The sequence below is a fragment of the Lactuca serriola genome, chromosome 3 (genome assembly GCF_051521515.1).
Source record: "Lactuca serriola cultivar US96UC23 chromosome 3, Lser_US96UC23_V15, whole genome shotgun sequence".
Classification (NCBI taxonomy): domain Eukaryota; kingdom Viridiplantae; phylum Streptophyta; class Magnoliopsida; order Asterales; family Asteraceae; genus Lactuca; species Lactuca serriola.
In genome coordinates, this window is record NC_136410.1 from 82,239,050 (window position 1) to 82,254,562 (window position 15,513).

Consider the following 15,513-nt stretch of genomic DNA (forward strand, 5'->3'; position numbering starts at 1 on the left):
GATGGGACAATAAGTTTATATATAAATAAAGTTCTAGTAAATAAAATGTTTTTGTAATACGGCACATTATTATTGATTTTACTACGTGTTATTTTTAGTTATTTTTAATTAAAAAATTTCATCTAACATTTTATGATTTTTTTTTATTTTATTAAATTTAAAATAATATTTAAATACAATAATTATAATAAATATAATAATAAATAAATATCAATTTTATTAATTGATTTTCTTTCTAATTTCAAATTTTCAAAATTAAAATTTAGTTAGTTTCTTTTGTTTATTTATCTAATTTATCTGTTTAAATTTAAAAAAAAAAATTTTAATTTTAATAATTAAATATTTTTTTTTATAAATTCAAACTTCTTAAATATTTAAAATTTTATATTTAATTTTTCTTTTAAATGAACCAATATAATATATGAATTTTCCACCTAGTTTTATATCAATAAAGATCTAACAATTTTCTTTTTCTTTTTTATTTAAACCAAAACTTTATTTTACCAAATTAGAACCAATATTTTCTATTAAATTTTTTTTTGGAGAACTGGTTTCAACATTCGAACCGATAACCCATTGGTGACTTAGGCAACTTGAACTTCATCTTTAGGGGTTAATGACTTAGGAGGGTAATAATGTTTTAATTTTGTTCACATTAGGTTCTTAAAGTTTCTTTTTTACATATTACATTAAAATGGTTGTTATAGCCGTTTAAAAAAGGTAATAAGGTTTTAATTTTGTCCACAATATGTCGTCTTTTGTTGTACATATTACACCAACATGATTGTTATTAGGGTTGTCAAATATGTATCACGGAGAACCAACCAACATGTTACCAACCGGACCAAGAAAGTTGGTTACCAATATATTTGGTAGCCAACATGTTTGGTTGGTAGTACCGTACCAATTCAGTAAACTAGGTACGGTAACAGTATTAAATTTTAAATACCACGGTATTACCAACCAATATATATATATATATATATATATATATATATATATTCGAAATCGTATTTTTAAATGTCAAGTGTTTACTGTTTACGATTTTAAAAATATGATATTAGACATTATACTTAGTCAATAGTTATTACCACATTAGATTAAAAAACTGAAAAGTTACTTATTAAATTTCTTAGTAACTAGAATAGTTAATTTACTAATTTATATTACTAGACCAGAAAAGTGTCCCATATCGTGACTAGTCTTTAAGTATTACAATTGAAAATTAGATCAAAGTTGGTAATATAACATTACCAATTTGTACCAACCAAAATTGTTGGTAGCCAAACAAGTTGGTACCAAGTATACTTGGTACGATACTGGTAGCAAAAAATTTATACCAACTATAGTTGGTACGGTATACGGTTTAAGTAAAAATCAATTGGTATCGTACCATGTTCAGCCCTAGTTGTTATAACCATTTAATGAAGGGTAATAAGGTTTAATTGTGTCCATATTAGGTCCTTATTTTTAATATGTTTATCATTTTATCTAACTCTTTTACAATTTGTATTAGTATCTAGTTAGATGACTTCATCATTTCATCTTCTCATTTTAATCGCCCATTCACCATAACCACGGTTTAATTCAAAAGGTTACGTAAGCCAGTTGTGGAGCCAGATCAAAGTAAAAAAGTATCCTCGAAAAGTAATGGGATATCACCGATAAGTAATGGCTCCGCCATTTGGGTATCCCCGATAGTCAATTACTTATCGGAGATACCTCATTACTTGTCGGGGATACTCTTTTACTTTGACTCTAGCTCTGCCACTGGCTTATAAGTTATCCGAAATTTATATAATGACATTTAAAAAATATCTTTTCTTAATTAATTAAGAGGTATATTTGGAAATTAAAAAAAAAAACTTTTAAAAAACTAGTCTAAGTAGCTTTTTAAAATGCTAGTTTATAAGCTACTTTTTGGCTTGCCAAACATGACAACTTAAAAAAATATCGAAAAATAAACCAGTTATAAGCTAGCTGCGGCGCCAAACATAGTCTTAATCATTAAGACTTTCATTATTATTAGCTTTTTCTCATAAGAATGAAAAAAAATTGTTATGTAACCTTTCGATTGAAATCGATGTTGTGGTGAATAGGCGACTAAAATGAAAAGATGAAATGATGAAACCATCTAACTAGATACTAATATAAATTGTAAAATAATTAGATGAAATGATAAAAATATTAAAAATAGGGAGCTAATATGGACACAATTAAACTTTATTATCTTTTTTAAACGATTATAGCAACCATGTTGGTGTAATATGTACAAAAAAGACCTTAGGAATCTAATATGAACAAAATTAAAACCTTATTACCCTTTTTAAATAATTTATAACAACCATATTGGTGTAATATGTACAAAAAAAAAAATTAAGGACCTTATGTGGACAAAGTTAAAACCTTATTACCCCCTAGGTCATTAACCCATCTTTAATGGTTGGAACTTTAACTTCATGGGACAATCTATACATATAGGATAATGTTATTCTAACTATCAAGATGTTGTAATTAACATTGAACAAGTTTTCCAAAACTAGACATCATAAGATTTGTTATTGTGACCGATTTTATAGACTTATATATGATCGGTTTTACAAAGAGATAAATTATTAATACGTGTCATCATCAAATCTAATACATATTAGTAGAGCTGACAATGTGTCGACATGGTTTGGGTTCGGGTTCAACTCATTTATTAATTGGGCTGGAGATTTCAATTCAATCCAATCTTTTTATTTAAATGAGTAGATATTTTCAGCCTAACCCAACCTTTCAGATAAATGAGTTGTCATCGGGTTGATCCGTTTATATAATCATCAACCCAACCTATTAAATAAATGGGTTAACCTATTTACAATAAAAAATAAATAAATTAACTAAATATTACATCACTTAAATTAGTTTAAAAATTAAATAAACTTTCAAAGTATAATTAAAGCATAATCCCAATTCACAAATACAAAAAAATTGTTCAAATAAAATTAAATATATGTAATTTCGAAATGATTTTGAAGGGTGGCTAGTGTTGTCGACAAAAAGAAAAAAATAATAATTAGGATTGTATTTTTTATAACATAAATAATAATACAACATTTTAATTTATAAATTAATACTTTGATTAATACATTGTAATATTTAAATAATTATTATATTAAATATATATTCCATCTGTCTCAAAAATATAGTCCATCTTTTCTTTTTGGTTTTTCCAAAATAATAGTCATTTTCTAAAAATAAATAACATTTATTCCAAAATACCCCTTCATTATTAGTTAACCAACTAAGCATTTAATGGAACATTAAATGCAAAGTAAGAACAAAACTTTCATTTTATTAAATAAAGTTAGTGATAATTAATGTTTTTCTTAATCTGTTGTTTTTTGTCTCTGGACAATAATATTGGGACGGAGGGAATATTAAAATTAAATGGGTTTGTGGGTTGAAAACTGATTGATAATATTTACCCAACCAACCTATTTAATTAAATGAGTTCCAACCTCCTAATTTTGGGTTAGGTTCAAGTTAGGTTTGGGTTGATAAGTTTGATTGATTTTTGTCAGCTATACATATTAGGGGACTTTCATCTTGTAATTCTTTTACTTTGTTCTTTAATGACTTAACAAATATTTATTTGAAAACAAAATATTTACGAGAGTTCAAGTTGTGTGGATTCCTTATGAAAATACTTTTTTAGCTTGTAATATGTAGCATGTGCTCTACTTTTTCTAGCTTATTGCTAGCTTTTTTAATAAAACATCCGCCATGCAAAAAAAATAAATATTAAAATGACTAAAAAAAGTTATTCTAACCTTCCCCAAAAAGTTATGTAACTGACGAAATAATAAAAGTTATTGATCATTTATGTATTTTGTCCTGGTTATAATATGTTACAATAATAAAACCAAAAGATTCCATTCTTACATATAGTCGATGTTAAAGAATTTATGATACACAATTCACAATGAGGAAAGTCAGGAAACAACACTAGGCTTTTATAATTTTCTTGAGTTTCCGATTCTTTCCTTGAGACTTGAGTCCTATAACAACTTATACTATTACAACTTACAAGAATGATTTTGGAAGGAGGTTTGAGGAAAGGTGGCTCAAGTACATGAAGCTATTGCATTAACTTTCATTTGGGTGATGTGAAGTTTCCAGTACTTGAAAACCCAAACACCCAATCTCAAATCACATTCATCTTTGGCAAATACGGTAGATTTGTACACTAATATAACATTGGGATTTTCTAATATGCGCCCATATATTAATTAAATACAATTATTACCATAATTAAATGTTAAACACATTAATTATAAGAAATATTACCATAATTAAATATAAAATTCATTAATAATCTCCATAATTAATGCATTTCACATTTAATTATGGTAATAATTGTGATTAATTAATACTTCTTATATGTGTCTTTAGGGCACATATTAGAAAATCCCTATAACATTTATAGTAACAATAACTAATTTTATAAAACTGAGAACAAAATCTATGAAAAGTATAGTATTTATGTTATAAGTTTGTTGATGAAACAACAATGCCTAACTCACTTGGGGAAAATGAAATTAGAAAACACCGGTTATAATATAATAATTAGAGCTGGTAAAAATTGATTCAACCCACAAACCCAACTCGAACCCAATCCAAAATTAGCATGTTGGTTTGTGATTTTCAACCCATTTAGGATAAATAGGTCAATCCGTCTAACTAATTTAATTAAATAGGTTGGGTTGGGTAAATGTTGTCAACCTGTTTTCAACCACCAACCCATTTAATTTTAATAGATATATTTAATTTAATAATTACTTAAATATTACCATGTATATTATTATTCATATTTTAAAAAAATGCAATCCTAATTCCTATCTTTTTTTTTTTTTGCCGACAACACTAGTAATTTTTCAAAATCATTTCAAAATTCCATATCTTTAATGTTATTTGAATAATTTCTTTGTATTTGTGAACTGAGATTGTGTTTTTATTATATTTTGAAAGTTTATTTAAGTCTTGAAATAATTTAATTGAAGTAATATTTATTTAATTTATTTACTTTTTTTTATTTTAAATGAGTTAACCCATGTTTAACCTATTTATTTAATAGTTTGGGTTGGGAATTACATAAATGGATCAACCTGGTGGCAACCTATTTATCTGAAATGTTGGGTTGAATTGGAAATATCTATCCATTAATAAATAAAAAGATGAGGTTGGATTCAAATCTTCAGCCCAATTAATAAATGACTTGAACCCAAAGCCAACCTAGATCAACCCATTACAACTAGACATACACAACAAGATTGGTCTCGGACCGGACCCAAAAAAAGACCGAGACTGGACTGAAAACAGACCGGCTCGAGGCCGTCCCAGACCTGTTTGAAAAAAACCAGACCGTTCCGAGACCGGTCCTAAAAAAAATAGACCGGTCTGAGACCGAACGAGACCGGTCTGGAAAAAAAGACCAGTAACCAAACTTTATAAGTATATATTTTTTTGTCTTAATTATATAAATTTTAATCACTAGCTATCTAATTCATTTTTTTTCTTTTATTAAATTTAAATTATCATTTTTAATAAATCTTAATTTATCATTTTGGTAATAATCTCATATTTGTTAATAGAAAAATCTCGAAACCAAAACAAAAGAATTGAAAAATACCGAAACCGAACAAAAAAAACCCATAAATCGAACAAAAAAAGGTGCACGGAAAGACTGAGAGACAAGACCGAAAAAGGACCGGACCGAAAAAAGACCGAATCAGAAAAAGGTCAAACTGGACCGGTCCGAAAAAAGACCGAACTGTATCGAGACCGACCCAAAACTAGTGTGAATGTGCCATTGTGTAGCTCTAATTACAACTCTAATAATAATACACAGGTCCACTAATGGACCGAGTGACAGACCCTTTAATAGGCCACGGAGGACCTGATCCCGTTTTTTAGCTGAATATCAAAATTTTAGTATCATGGCTATCTTGTAAGTTGTTACACATATTAGAAATCAAGTTTTTCAAATTATTTTACAAATTAAAAATAAACCTGTAGATTGTTAAGGTTATCCATAAAACTCCGGAAAACCGATTACAATTTACAAATGTTGATTATAAAACTACACCTGTTTAAAAATGTTTAAAAATATTTGAAAAAAAGCATCAAGTTGGTAGGCTTCTTGAGCACAAGGGCCGGAGAAATTATTCATCTCTTGATGAGGGTCTTCTAGTTCGCATTAAATGATCAATAATTTAGACGTGCATAAAGTCGGATATTTTTTTTGTGAAATTGGTAGGGTGTAAGACTATTTTTTTAGACAAAATTGCAGAAATGGTCCCTGTGATATTCAATTTTTTTGGGGTTTTAGTTCAAACCTGACTTTTTTGGCTTCATAGTCCTTTTGAGCTAGTTTCGTTGCATTTTTAGTCCCTCTAAATAGTAAAATTACTGTAATACCTTTGGTTATTTATTTTTCATTTTTCTCTATCTCTCTCTCCGAAGCACCCTCCCAGTTCATCTTCTGCAACCTATTCTTCTTTACTAGTTTACCCTCATCTCTTTTTTTTTTCTCTCCATCGCAATGGTTGTGTTCTTCCTAGAATTAAAAACTGGAAAATGTTTGAAAATTGAATTCCATCACATAGGTGATTAACAATCATTTTATATCGCCTTAAATTAGTGGATCTTCTTCTCTATCATCACCAGAGCATACTCTGATTCTGATTTAGCTTCCTCAATTTAATGGAGCTTCTTGGTAAGGATTTGTTTTCTTCAACATCTAGCCGAATCTGATTTAAGGTTTCAAAACCCAAGGCTGTTTTATTCAACATCTAGCCGACTCTGATTTAGGGTTTTAGAACCCAAGGCGGTGGCTCTGGTGTGTGATTAAGCTCTCCAGAACTACAATAATAGGATTGTTTCTGGGTATTGTGTAGTTGCTGCCCTTCTAGTGATGCCAATATTACAATCGGTAGTTTTTGGGCCAGAGCATAAGATTTCCATCACATGTGTCGCCAAGAACAAAGAGCTGATTGCAAACTCAGTGGCCAATTTGGGAAGATCGCCATTAACATATCTTGACTAGCAAGCTTACGACAAAGACGAAGCTCAGGTTAGAGACCGGCCATGGAAACGCCTTCAAGAAAGCATCGATGTAAGCTACTATAACAATGGCTAATTTAGGCTTTTTATGGTTTTTCTATTTCACGAAACAATAGCAGTTTTTCCTGGTGGGTTCATTGTCTTGAGTTGCAAGTCCATGGTATTGAATCGAGATTTGCAGGTTTGATACATCAGTAATTCGATTGATTTCTCATTTATTTCATCACCGTCAATTGAATTTATTACTTGATTTCAACACCTAATTTGTCTCATTTATTACTTGATTGCAACACCTAATTTGTATCATAATTTCAGTTTCTGCAAAGCTTTGTATAGGATCTAAGATTTTTGAGGTTTTCGAGCTCGGATTCGGTTCACAAGTAATTCGGTTTCTGCAAGCTTGTTGTCCTTCATCATCTACAACGAATTGAGGGAACAAAGGATGCAGACGGCTCTAGTTTGTCCTCATCTTCATCTTTATTGAGTTGTGTATGTTTGTATGTGTGTATGATCTGCGTATGTATATGTGTTATATTCTAACTTTTTAGTAGAGTTTAGAAAGATAAAAAATGAAATAGGAAGAAGATGAAGTAAAAAGTGTGAAGAGAGATGTGGGCCCAAATTATTTATTTATTTTCTTTTTCATTTAAATTAAATAGAAAAATATAAAAAAAATATATCAGAAGGGCATTATAGTCATTTCAATTTTACAAGGGACCAAATTTACGTATAAACATAGCCAAAAGGACCACGAATCCAAAAAATTCGGGGTTTGGACTAAAACCCCAAAAAAATGCATACCACAAAGACCATTTTTGCAGTTTTGTCATTTTTTTATGACATGAAATTGGTAGGGTGTAAGACTATTTTTTTTTGGTATACATACCACGAATGAAATCGTGGTCTCGTTGGCCACGAGCACGGATCGTGCACACCACCCCGACGTTCCGTGGTCGGGCTTCTTCGTGTTCCCGACGACGAATTCAAACGAGAAATTTGATTGGTTGTTTGGTTTTTTGGCCGATGAACGACAATTTTGGCTGTTTTTTTTTTCAAACTCAATTTACTAATTATAAATAAAACTTCTATTATACCAAAACTTACACCTCATTCTATTCTCTAAAACCACAAAACACATACACATGGATTCCACAATACATATGGAATTTTTAAAAAGTGTTGACTCGGATGACGACGTAGATTTTGTCGAGACATTCTTCAATGTTGTGCAACACATTCACGACGAAGAAAGTTCGAATGTAGCTCGTACAATGGCGGTCGTCAATTGTGATCATCAAGTCGCACACGACTTATTGGTACGTGATTACTTTGTCGATAATTGTCTTTATAATGACGACTCATTCAAACGTCGTTTCCGTTTGAATAAGGCTATATTTTTACGTATTAGTAATGCTTTAGAATCTCGTTATGATTTTTTCAAACAAAACCCGATGCTAGAGGGAGAATGGGTTTAGTAGTATACAAAAATGTGCGGCTGCGCTTAGGTATTTGGGATACGGTATAACATTCGATGCATCTGACAAATACTTGAAAGTATCTGAGAGGACCGCAGTTGGATGTGTAGATTGGTTTTCTGCATGTGTTTATGAAGTTTTTCACAAAGAATATTTGCGCAAACCTACTCACCGTGATATCGAGAGATTATATTCGGCTCATGAGGAGAGGCATGGATTTCCGGGTATGCTTGGCAGTCTAGATTGTACGCATGTGGCTTGGGAAAAATGTCCAAAGGCATGGCGTTGTCAGTTCACTCGAGGAGATATAGGTGAACCAACTATCATCCTAGAAGCTGTTGCATCTCAAGATTTGTGGATATGGCATGTCTTTTTTGGAGTAGCGGGGTCTAACAACGACCTTAATGTTTTTGGCCATTCTCCACTTTTCAACGATATTTAGACTGACAAAGCACCTGATATGACGTTCACAGTGAACGGGCACGCGTACAAATACAGTTACTACCTTGGTGATGGGATATACCCGAATTATTCTACATTGATGAAGGGATACTCGGTTCCTCGAAGTGAAAAGGCAAAGTTGTTTACAAAAAAACAGGAATCAGCGAGAAAAGATATCGAGAGGGCATTTGGAGTCATTAAGCAGACATGACATGTAGTGAAATATGCTACACGACTCTGAGATAAAGAAAGAATTAAACGAATGGTCCTAGCATGTATTATAATGCATAATATGATTATTGAAGATGAAGGTCGAGCGATTTGCACATATGATCTGAACGACGTTGTCGTTCCAAATGATGAGTTCGTACCCGGAACGAATGCGTTTTTAGAGCAAGTTGTTGAAATTCATAACAGTGAAACATGTTTCAATCTTCGAAAAGATGTCGCGGAACATTTGTACCAACGTAGCATAAACGACGATTAGGTTTTTTATATGTATGTTTGTTTGTTTTTTTAATTAATGTAATGTTTTTTTTCTAGATTAATCAAGTAATGTAGTTTGAAGTTGTAATTTTATTTTTATAATTAATGAAAAACTAGTTTTAAAAAAATAAATGCATTTTAGTTATAAAAAAATGTAATTTTTATTGTATTTTTGAATTAAAAAGAAATGTAATTTTATTGTATTTTTGAATTAAAAAAAATAAAAATAATGATGTGGAGTGGTGTGTTAGTGATAGATATCACATGTTAATGGTAGTGTAATGAGATGCTGATGTGGCACCCACCACATACATGGTATGTGGTGGGTATAACGGATGGTCTTATTCAACTTCAGTTTTTTCAGTTTAAGGTATATTGTTTTTTCATAAAAAATCGTGTTATATTAGCTGTAGGTAGGAATTGAGGATTTCATAAATGGTTGGGTTAGGTTGGAGTTATATTAATGTTGGGTCAATAGATCTCCTTCAAAAACCTGCTTTATTTAAGGGTGACAAAACTGCAAGATTGGTCCCTATGGTATTCAAAAAACTTTGTATGGGGTCCAAAAACTTTCCAATTTGCATGGAGAGTCCAAAATCAAAACTTTTCCGTGATTTTAGTCCTGAAATTAAGAATTTTCTGTAGTTTTGGTCCATGGAGCACTTGAATGTGTTTTGCCCTTTTAATTTCTTTTTTGTATTTTTCTTTTATATTTTTTAAACTATAAATGTTAATGCAAAAAAATATGTTGGCCCACCTTTTCTCTCTCTCTCTCTCTCTCTCTATATATATATATATATATATATATATATATATATATATATATATATATATATATATCCCAAAGCGTTATCGTTCAAGGCAACTAATTTAGATGGTATTCGCTTTATCAAGCTTCAATGCAACTTCACCTTACCATGAAGATTTGATTGTAAAGAAGATTTGGAGTGGAGGCAGTCATGCATATACTTTATTTTTCACCCAACTAAACATGAAAGTTTGATCAGAAGCGCACTAACTGTTCGATTTTATCTCTAATTTAAACTCAAATTGGTGTCTTCTTTTAATCTGGATTATGAAAAAAAAAAATTAGAAGCAAGTTTCCAAGCACCTGGATGGCTTAAAGATGTTGTTCATGGGCGTATTTTCCTTCAAATCAAATCAAATCAAATCAAATCACATAAATACATACACTAAAAACTAAAAAATAATACATAATTGCTGATTCGGTAGCAGAACACGGTGGTTGGTGGTTTTCGTCACCGGAGACATAACCTATCGCTGGTAACTCATCAAAAGTCGACAATATATCTGATTTCAAACTCAAACTCAACGAATTTCAAACCCAGATCTGGAATCCACAAAACCCAACACACATTGCATCTGATTTCAAATCCAAAGTCATCGATGTCCGACAATGGGGTTCAATCATCGAGGTTTCGCGATGGAAGGTTTCAAGCTCCAATACCTAAATATATTGATTCGAGAAGGAGAGGGGGAACGAAGGTGATGATATATACACTTACCGGCGATGAGGGGCAGCGAGAAATATGGGTTGCAACCATTAGGTATTCTTAACGGGAACGGGGGCGATGAAGCCGACGTTTTTTGACCAGCGAGAGCGAGAGAGAGAGAGAAAGAAACGTAGGGTGATGTATAGAGGTGGGGGTGTTATAGGGCCTATTTTTTTTCTCTTTTTATTAAATTATATAACAATTAAAATAAATAAAGAAAATAGGAAAAATAAATAATAAGGGCAAAATAGTCATTTCATCTTTTTTAGGACCAAAATCATGGAAAAGTTTTGATTTTGGACTTTTCAAGTTGGAAAATTTTTGGACCCCATCCAAAGTTTTTTGAATATCACAGGACCAATCTTGCAGGACCAATCTTGTAGTTTTGTCTTTTTAAGGGTTCTAAATTTTGAAAGGGAGACGGAAAACTTTGTTTTGAACCGTCAAGTTAAAAATATGACTACAATGCGCATGTTAAATTTTCCAACACATATTGGATATAAAGTTCTCAATTTCTCATCATTCAATTAATATCATTATTATAATTACTAGAATTGTTTAATGTTATAGAAAGTATTCCTTTAATATTTATTAATCTAACTACAAAATCATAAATTTGTTCACCCCCGTGTAGGTGAGGAAACTTTTCAAAAGAAAGAATTCGCTATTGTATAAAAGGAAACTTTTCAAATAGTGTTTATGGTTAGCTCTCCAAATGTCTTAGTTCGTGAATCCTCGGTCTTAGGCCGATTAGGTATGTGATTTATTTTGAAGACGGTTCAAATTATGTCTAATGTATAGTTATAAATTTATAATAAGAGAATTGTTTATTTTATTAAAGCGTTAGTATTGTTTTTATAATTAAATAAAAATAGTTATTTTAATCAGCAACAATGTGAAGTCAAGTCTGCAATGCAGTGTTAGCATGTAAACTTCATAAATATAATATGTTGTATATATAGATAGATACGTAGTTAGTAGCACGTCCGATACCTTAGGGATATCGGATATATTAAATTGTTTACGTATATTATGTAATATCTTAGGCTTGTAGGGATTCATATGCATTTATTTTTCTTTATATTACGAGTTTCGTATCATTAGTTGATCATCGAACCCCAGAGAGCTTTGTTATACATCTTGTGTTCTTTTAATCCATTCATTATTAATTGTCATATGGGAATCTACAGTTATTACCCTTTTTTCTTTTTTTCTTTTTTTTTTTTTAAATATGTCTGTCATAAAGCTTAATATTAAAAAGAGAAAATTCGAGATATAACCAAAAAAAGGGCTGGTTTAAAAAAAATAACCAAGAAAAAAAGGATTTCGGAAAATGACTAAAGGATCCGCATAGCACCCTCTACGGATCTCTCTACAGCTCTGCGGATCCCTCTATAGCTCTGCGGAATGTGAGTTTTTTAATTTTTTAAATTTTTTTTCGTTTTTTCGGGTTTTTTTATTATTTATTTTTTTGCGTTCATTTTCGTTTATTAATATTAATTTTTTTAAATACACTAATATCTTATGTGATTATTATGTAAAAAATTTGACAAAAATATTAAAAATAATGAAATGTCCAAAGGATCCGCAGCGCACCCTCTGTGGATCCGTTAAAGGCTCTGATGATCTTCTACAGTTCTGCGGAATCTTTGTTTTTTGATTTTTTAAAAACCTTTTTTTTTGCGTTCATTTTTGTTTATTAATATTATTATTTTTAAATACACTAATACCTTATGTGATTATGTAAAAAAATTGACAAAAAAAGGTTAAAAATAATGAACTTAGGATCCGCAGAGCACCATCTGCAGATCCATTAAAGGCTTTGCGGATCTTCTACAGCTCTACGAAATCTTTTTTTTTTTTTAATTTTTTTAATGTTTTTTCGTTTTTTCGTTTTTTTTGGCGTTCATTTTCTTTTATTAATATTAATTTTTTTTAAATACACTAATACCTTATGTGATTATATAAAAAATTTGACAAAAAAATGTTGAAAATAATGAACATAACATCCACAGAGCACCCTCTAAGGATCCATTAAAGGCTCTACGGATCTTCTACATGTCTACAAAATCTTTGTTTTTTGATTTTTGTAATTTTTTTCCGTTTTTTTTTTGCGTTCATTTTCGTTTATTAATATTAATTTTTTTAAATACACTAATACCTTATGTGATTATGTAAAAAATTTGACAAAAAAAGGTTAAAAATAATGAACTTATGTTTAATATTAGCCCACAGAATTGTTTGTAAATCCACAAAACTGTTATCAATGGATCAGTGTACATACGTATGTTCTTCTTAGAATCACATCTGTGGATTAGTGTACACCTCTGCATAAGGGAATACGCAGAATTGTTTATACACTGATCCGTAGAGGTGTACACTGATCCGTAGATGTATATATTTTTCTATACCGAGGTGAGTTGATACAATATTTAACTGGTATGACAATTTATCCACTGATCCGCAGAGGTGTACACTGATTCGCTGGTAACAATTCTGTGGATTCCCAAACAATTCTGTGGACTGATATTAAACATAAGTTCATTATTTTTAACCTTTTTTTTGTCAATATTTTACATAATCACATAAGGTTTTAGTGTACTTAAAAAAAATTAATATTAATAAACGACAATGAACGCAAAAAAAAAAAAAAAAAAAAAAACGAAAAAAAATTAAAAAAATCAAAAAACAAAGATTTCGCAGAGTTGTAGAGGATCCACAGAGTCTTTAATGGATATGCAGAGGGTGCTCTGCGGATCTTAAGTTCATTATTTTTAATTTTTTTTGTCAAATTTTTACATAATCACATAAGGTATTAGTGTATTTAAAAAAATTAATATTAATAAACGAAAATGAACGCAAAAAAAGAAAAAAATTAAAAAAAAATTAAAAAAAATCAAAAAACAAAGATTCTGCAAAGCTGTAGAGGACCCGCAGAGCCTTTAATGGATCCGTAGAGGGTGCTCTGCGGATCCTTTAGATATTTCATTATTTTTAACATTTTTTATCAAATTTTTACATAATAATCATATAAGTTATTAGTATATTTAAAAAAAAAATTAATAATTAATATTAATAAACGAAAATGAACGCAAAAAAAAAAAAAAAAAAAACGAATAAACGAAAAAAAAAATAATTAAAAAACTCATCTTCCGCAGAGCTGTAGAGAGATCCGCAGAGGGTGCTCTGCGACTCCTTTGGTCATTTTTCGAAATCTTTTTTTTCATGGTTATTTTCTTTAAATCAATCCTCTTTTTTGGTTATATCCCGAGTTTTCTCTATTGAAAAAGCATATAAATTATTTCAACATTTAATTAGCATACATTTTTAAATTTTATGAGGCTTTTGCTATTTTATATGTTTAACTTTGAAACTTGAAACGACATTCTTAATATATTTCTTAATGATTTAAGTATACTATTTGTTCTTAGTATGATCGACTTCGAATCTGAGATATTAAATTCTCTTTGTGACCATGATGAACATTCCTTGCATCTTCTTCCATTATTCTTCTATATTAATTTGTTAAGCAATCAAGCAATCAAATAAAAAAAATAAAAACGATACAAAGATTTAACGTGACTCGGTCGATGTTAACTATTCCACGGACATGAACCAAATATATATTCTTTATTCAACTGTTTCAAGTGATACACTGAGAGCTCTAGTTATGAATATCCATAACCGTAAAAAACCTAGCAGCTAGCTATAGGGCCGAGTCGATATCTTACAAGTATTTTCACTTTGATCGAGTTGGGTTGTAAATCCAATTAGACTTAATTCCAAGTTACACTTTAACAATTGTCCACCTTGACTTGAATTGTTTTTAACCATCAAGGATTTCTAAGAATCATCTCCTTCCTGTTAGTTTGTCTTGAATGTATTTACCTCTTACAAACATTTACAAAGCCCAAGCAATGTTTTAACTTATCTATTTGCAGCGTCTTTGATAACCTATTTGTGGGGTTCTCTTCGGTAATGGTTTTTTTAATAGAGAACATGTCTTCTTCAAGAATATCACGAATAACGTTTATCCATGCATAAATATGCTTCGTCTTCGGATGATAGACTTGATTGTTTTCCAAACTCAACACATCATGATTATTACAATACAAAGTAGGCATCTCGACCTTTGACTTTTAACTAGACAGTGTAGCCATATTCACTCTTTAGTCTTATCAGTCATTGATATGTATTTCACTAGGTTCTCCGGTTATTTGAAAAAACCTATTAAAAACCATTATGCATGTTTTGTTTCAAATTCTCTCTACCAGGATTCTTATGAATCTTGCAAAGCCAAATGTTATTCTTGCCGCATTCCTTTTTCTTGCTATGTACACATCCACAATGTACACGTTTTCGTAAATGTGAAATGTCTTCCACAATTCAAATACTCTAGTCCAAAAAATTGGTAAATAATTCCTCCCTCTGGAGGAGTCCTCCTACAAACGAAAAGAATGCTTCCTTTAGCCCTCCTACTTTACCTATTG

At 30.4% G+C, this 15,513-nt stretch overlaps 1 long non-coding RNA gene across 1 annotated transcript; it reads left to right on the forward strand.

The window, feature by feature from the left end:
• Window positions 1-6,189: 6,189 nt before the first annotated feature.
• LOC145092760 (uncharacterized) lies at window positions 6,190-7,806 on the forward strand. The gene is made up of 2 exons (XR_013702650.1): window positions 6,190-7,288; window positions 7,423-7,806. It is a non-coding gene; the product is annotated as an uncharacterized LOC145092760 (long non-coding RNA).
• Window positions 7,807-15,513: the final 7,707 nt, after the last annotated feature.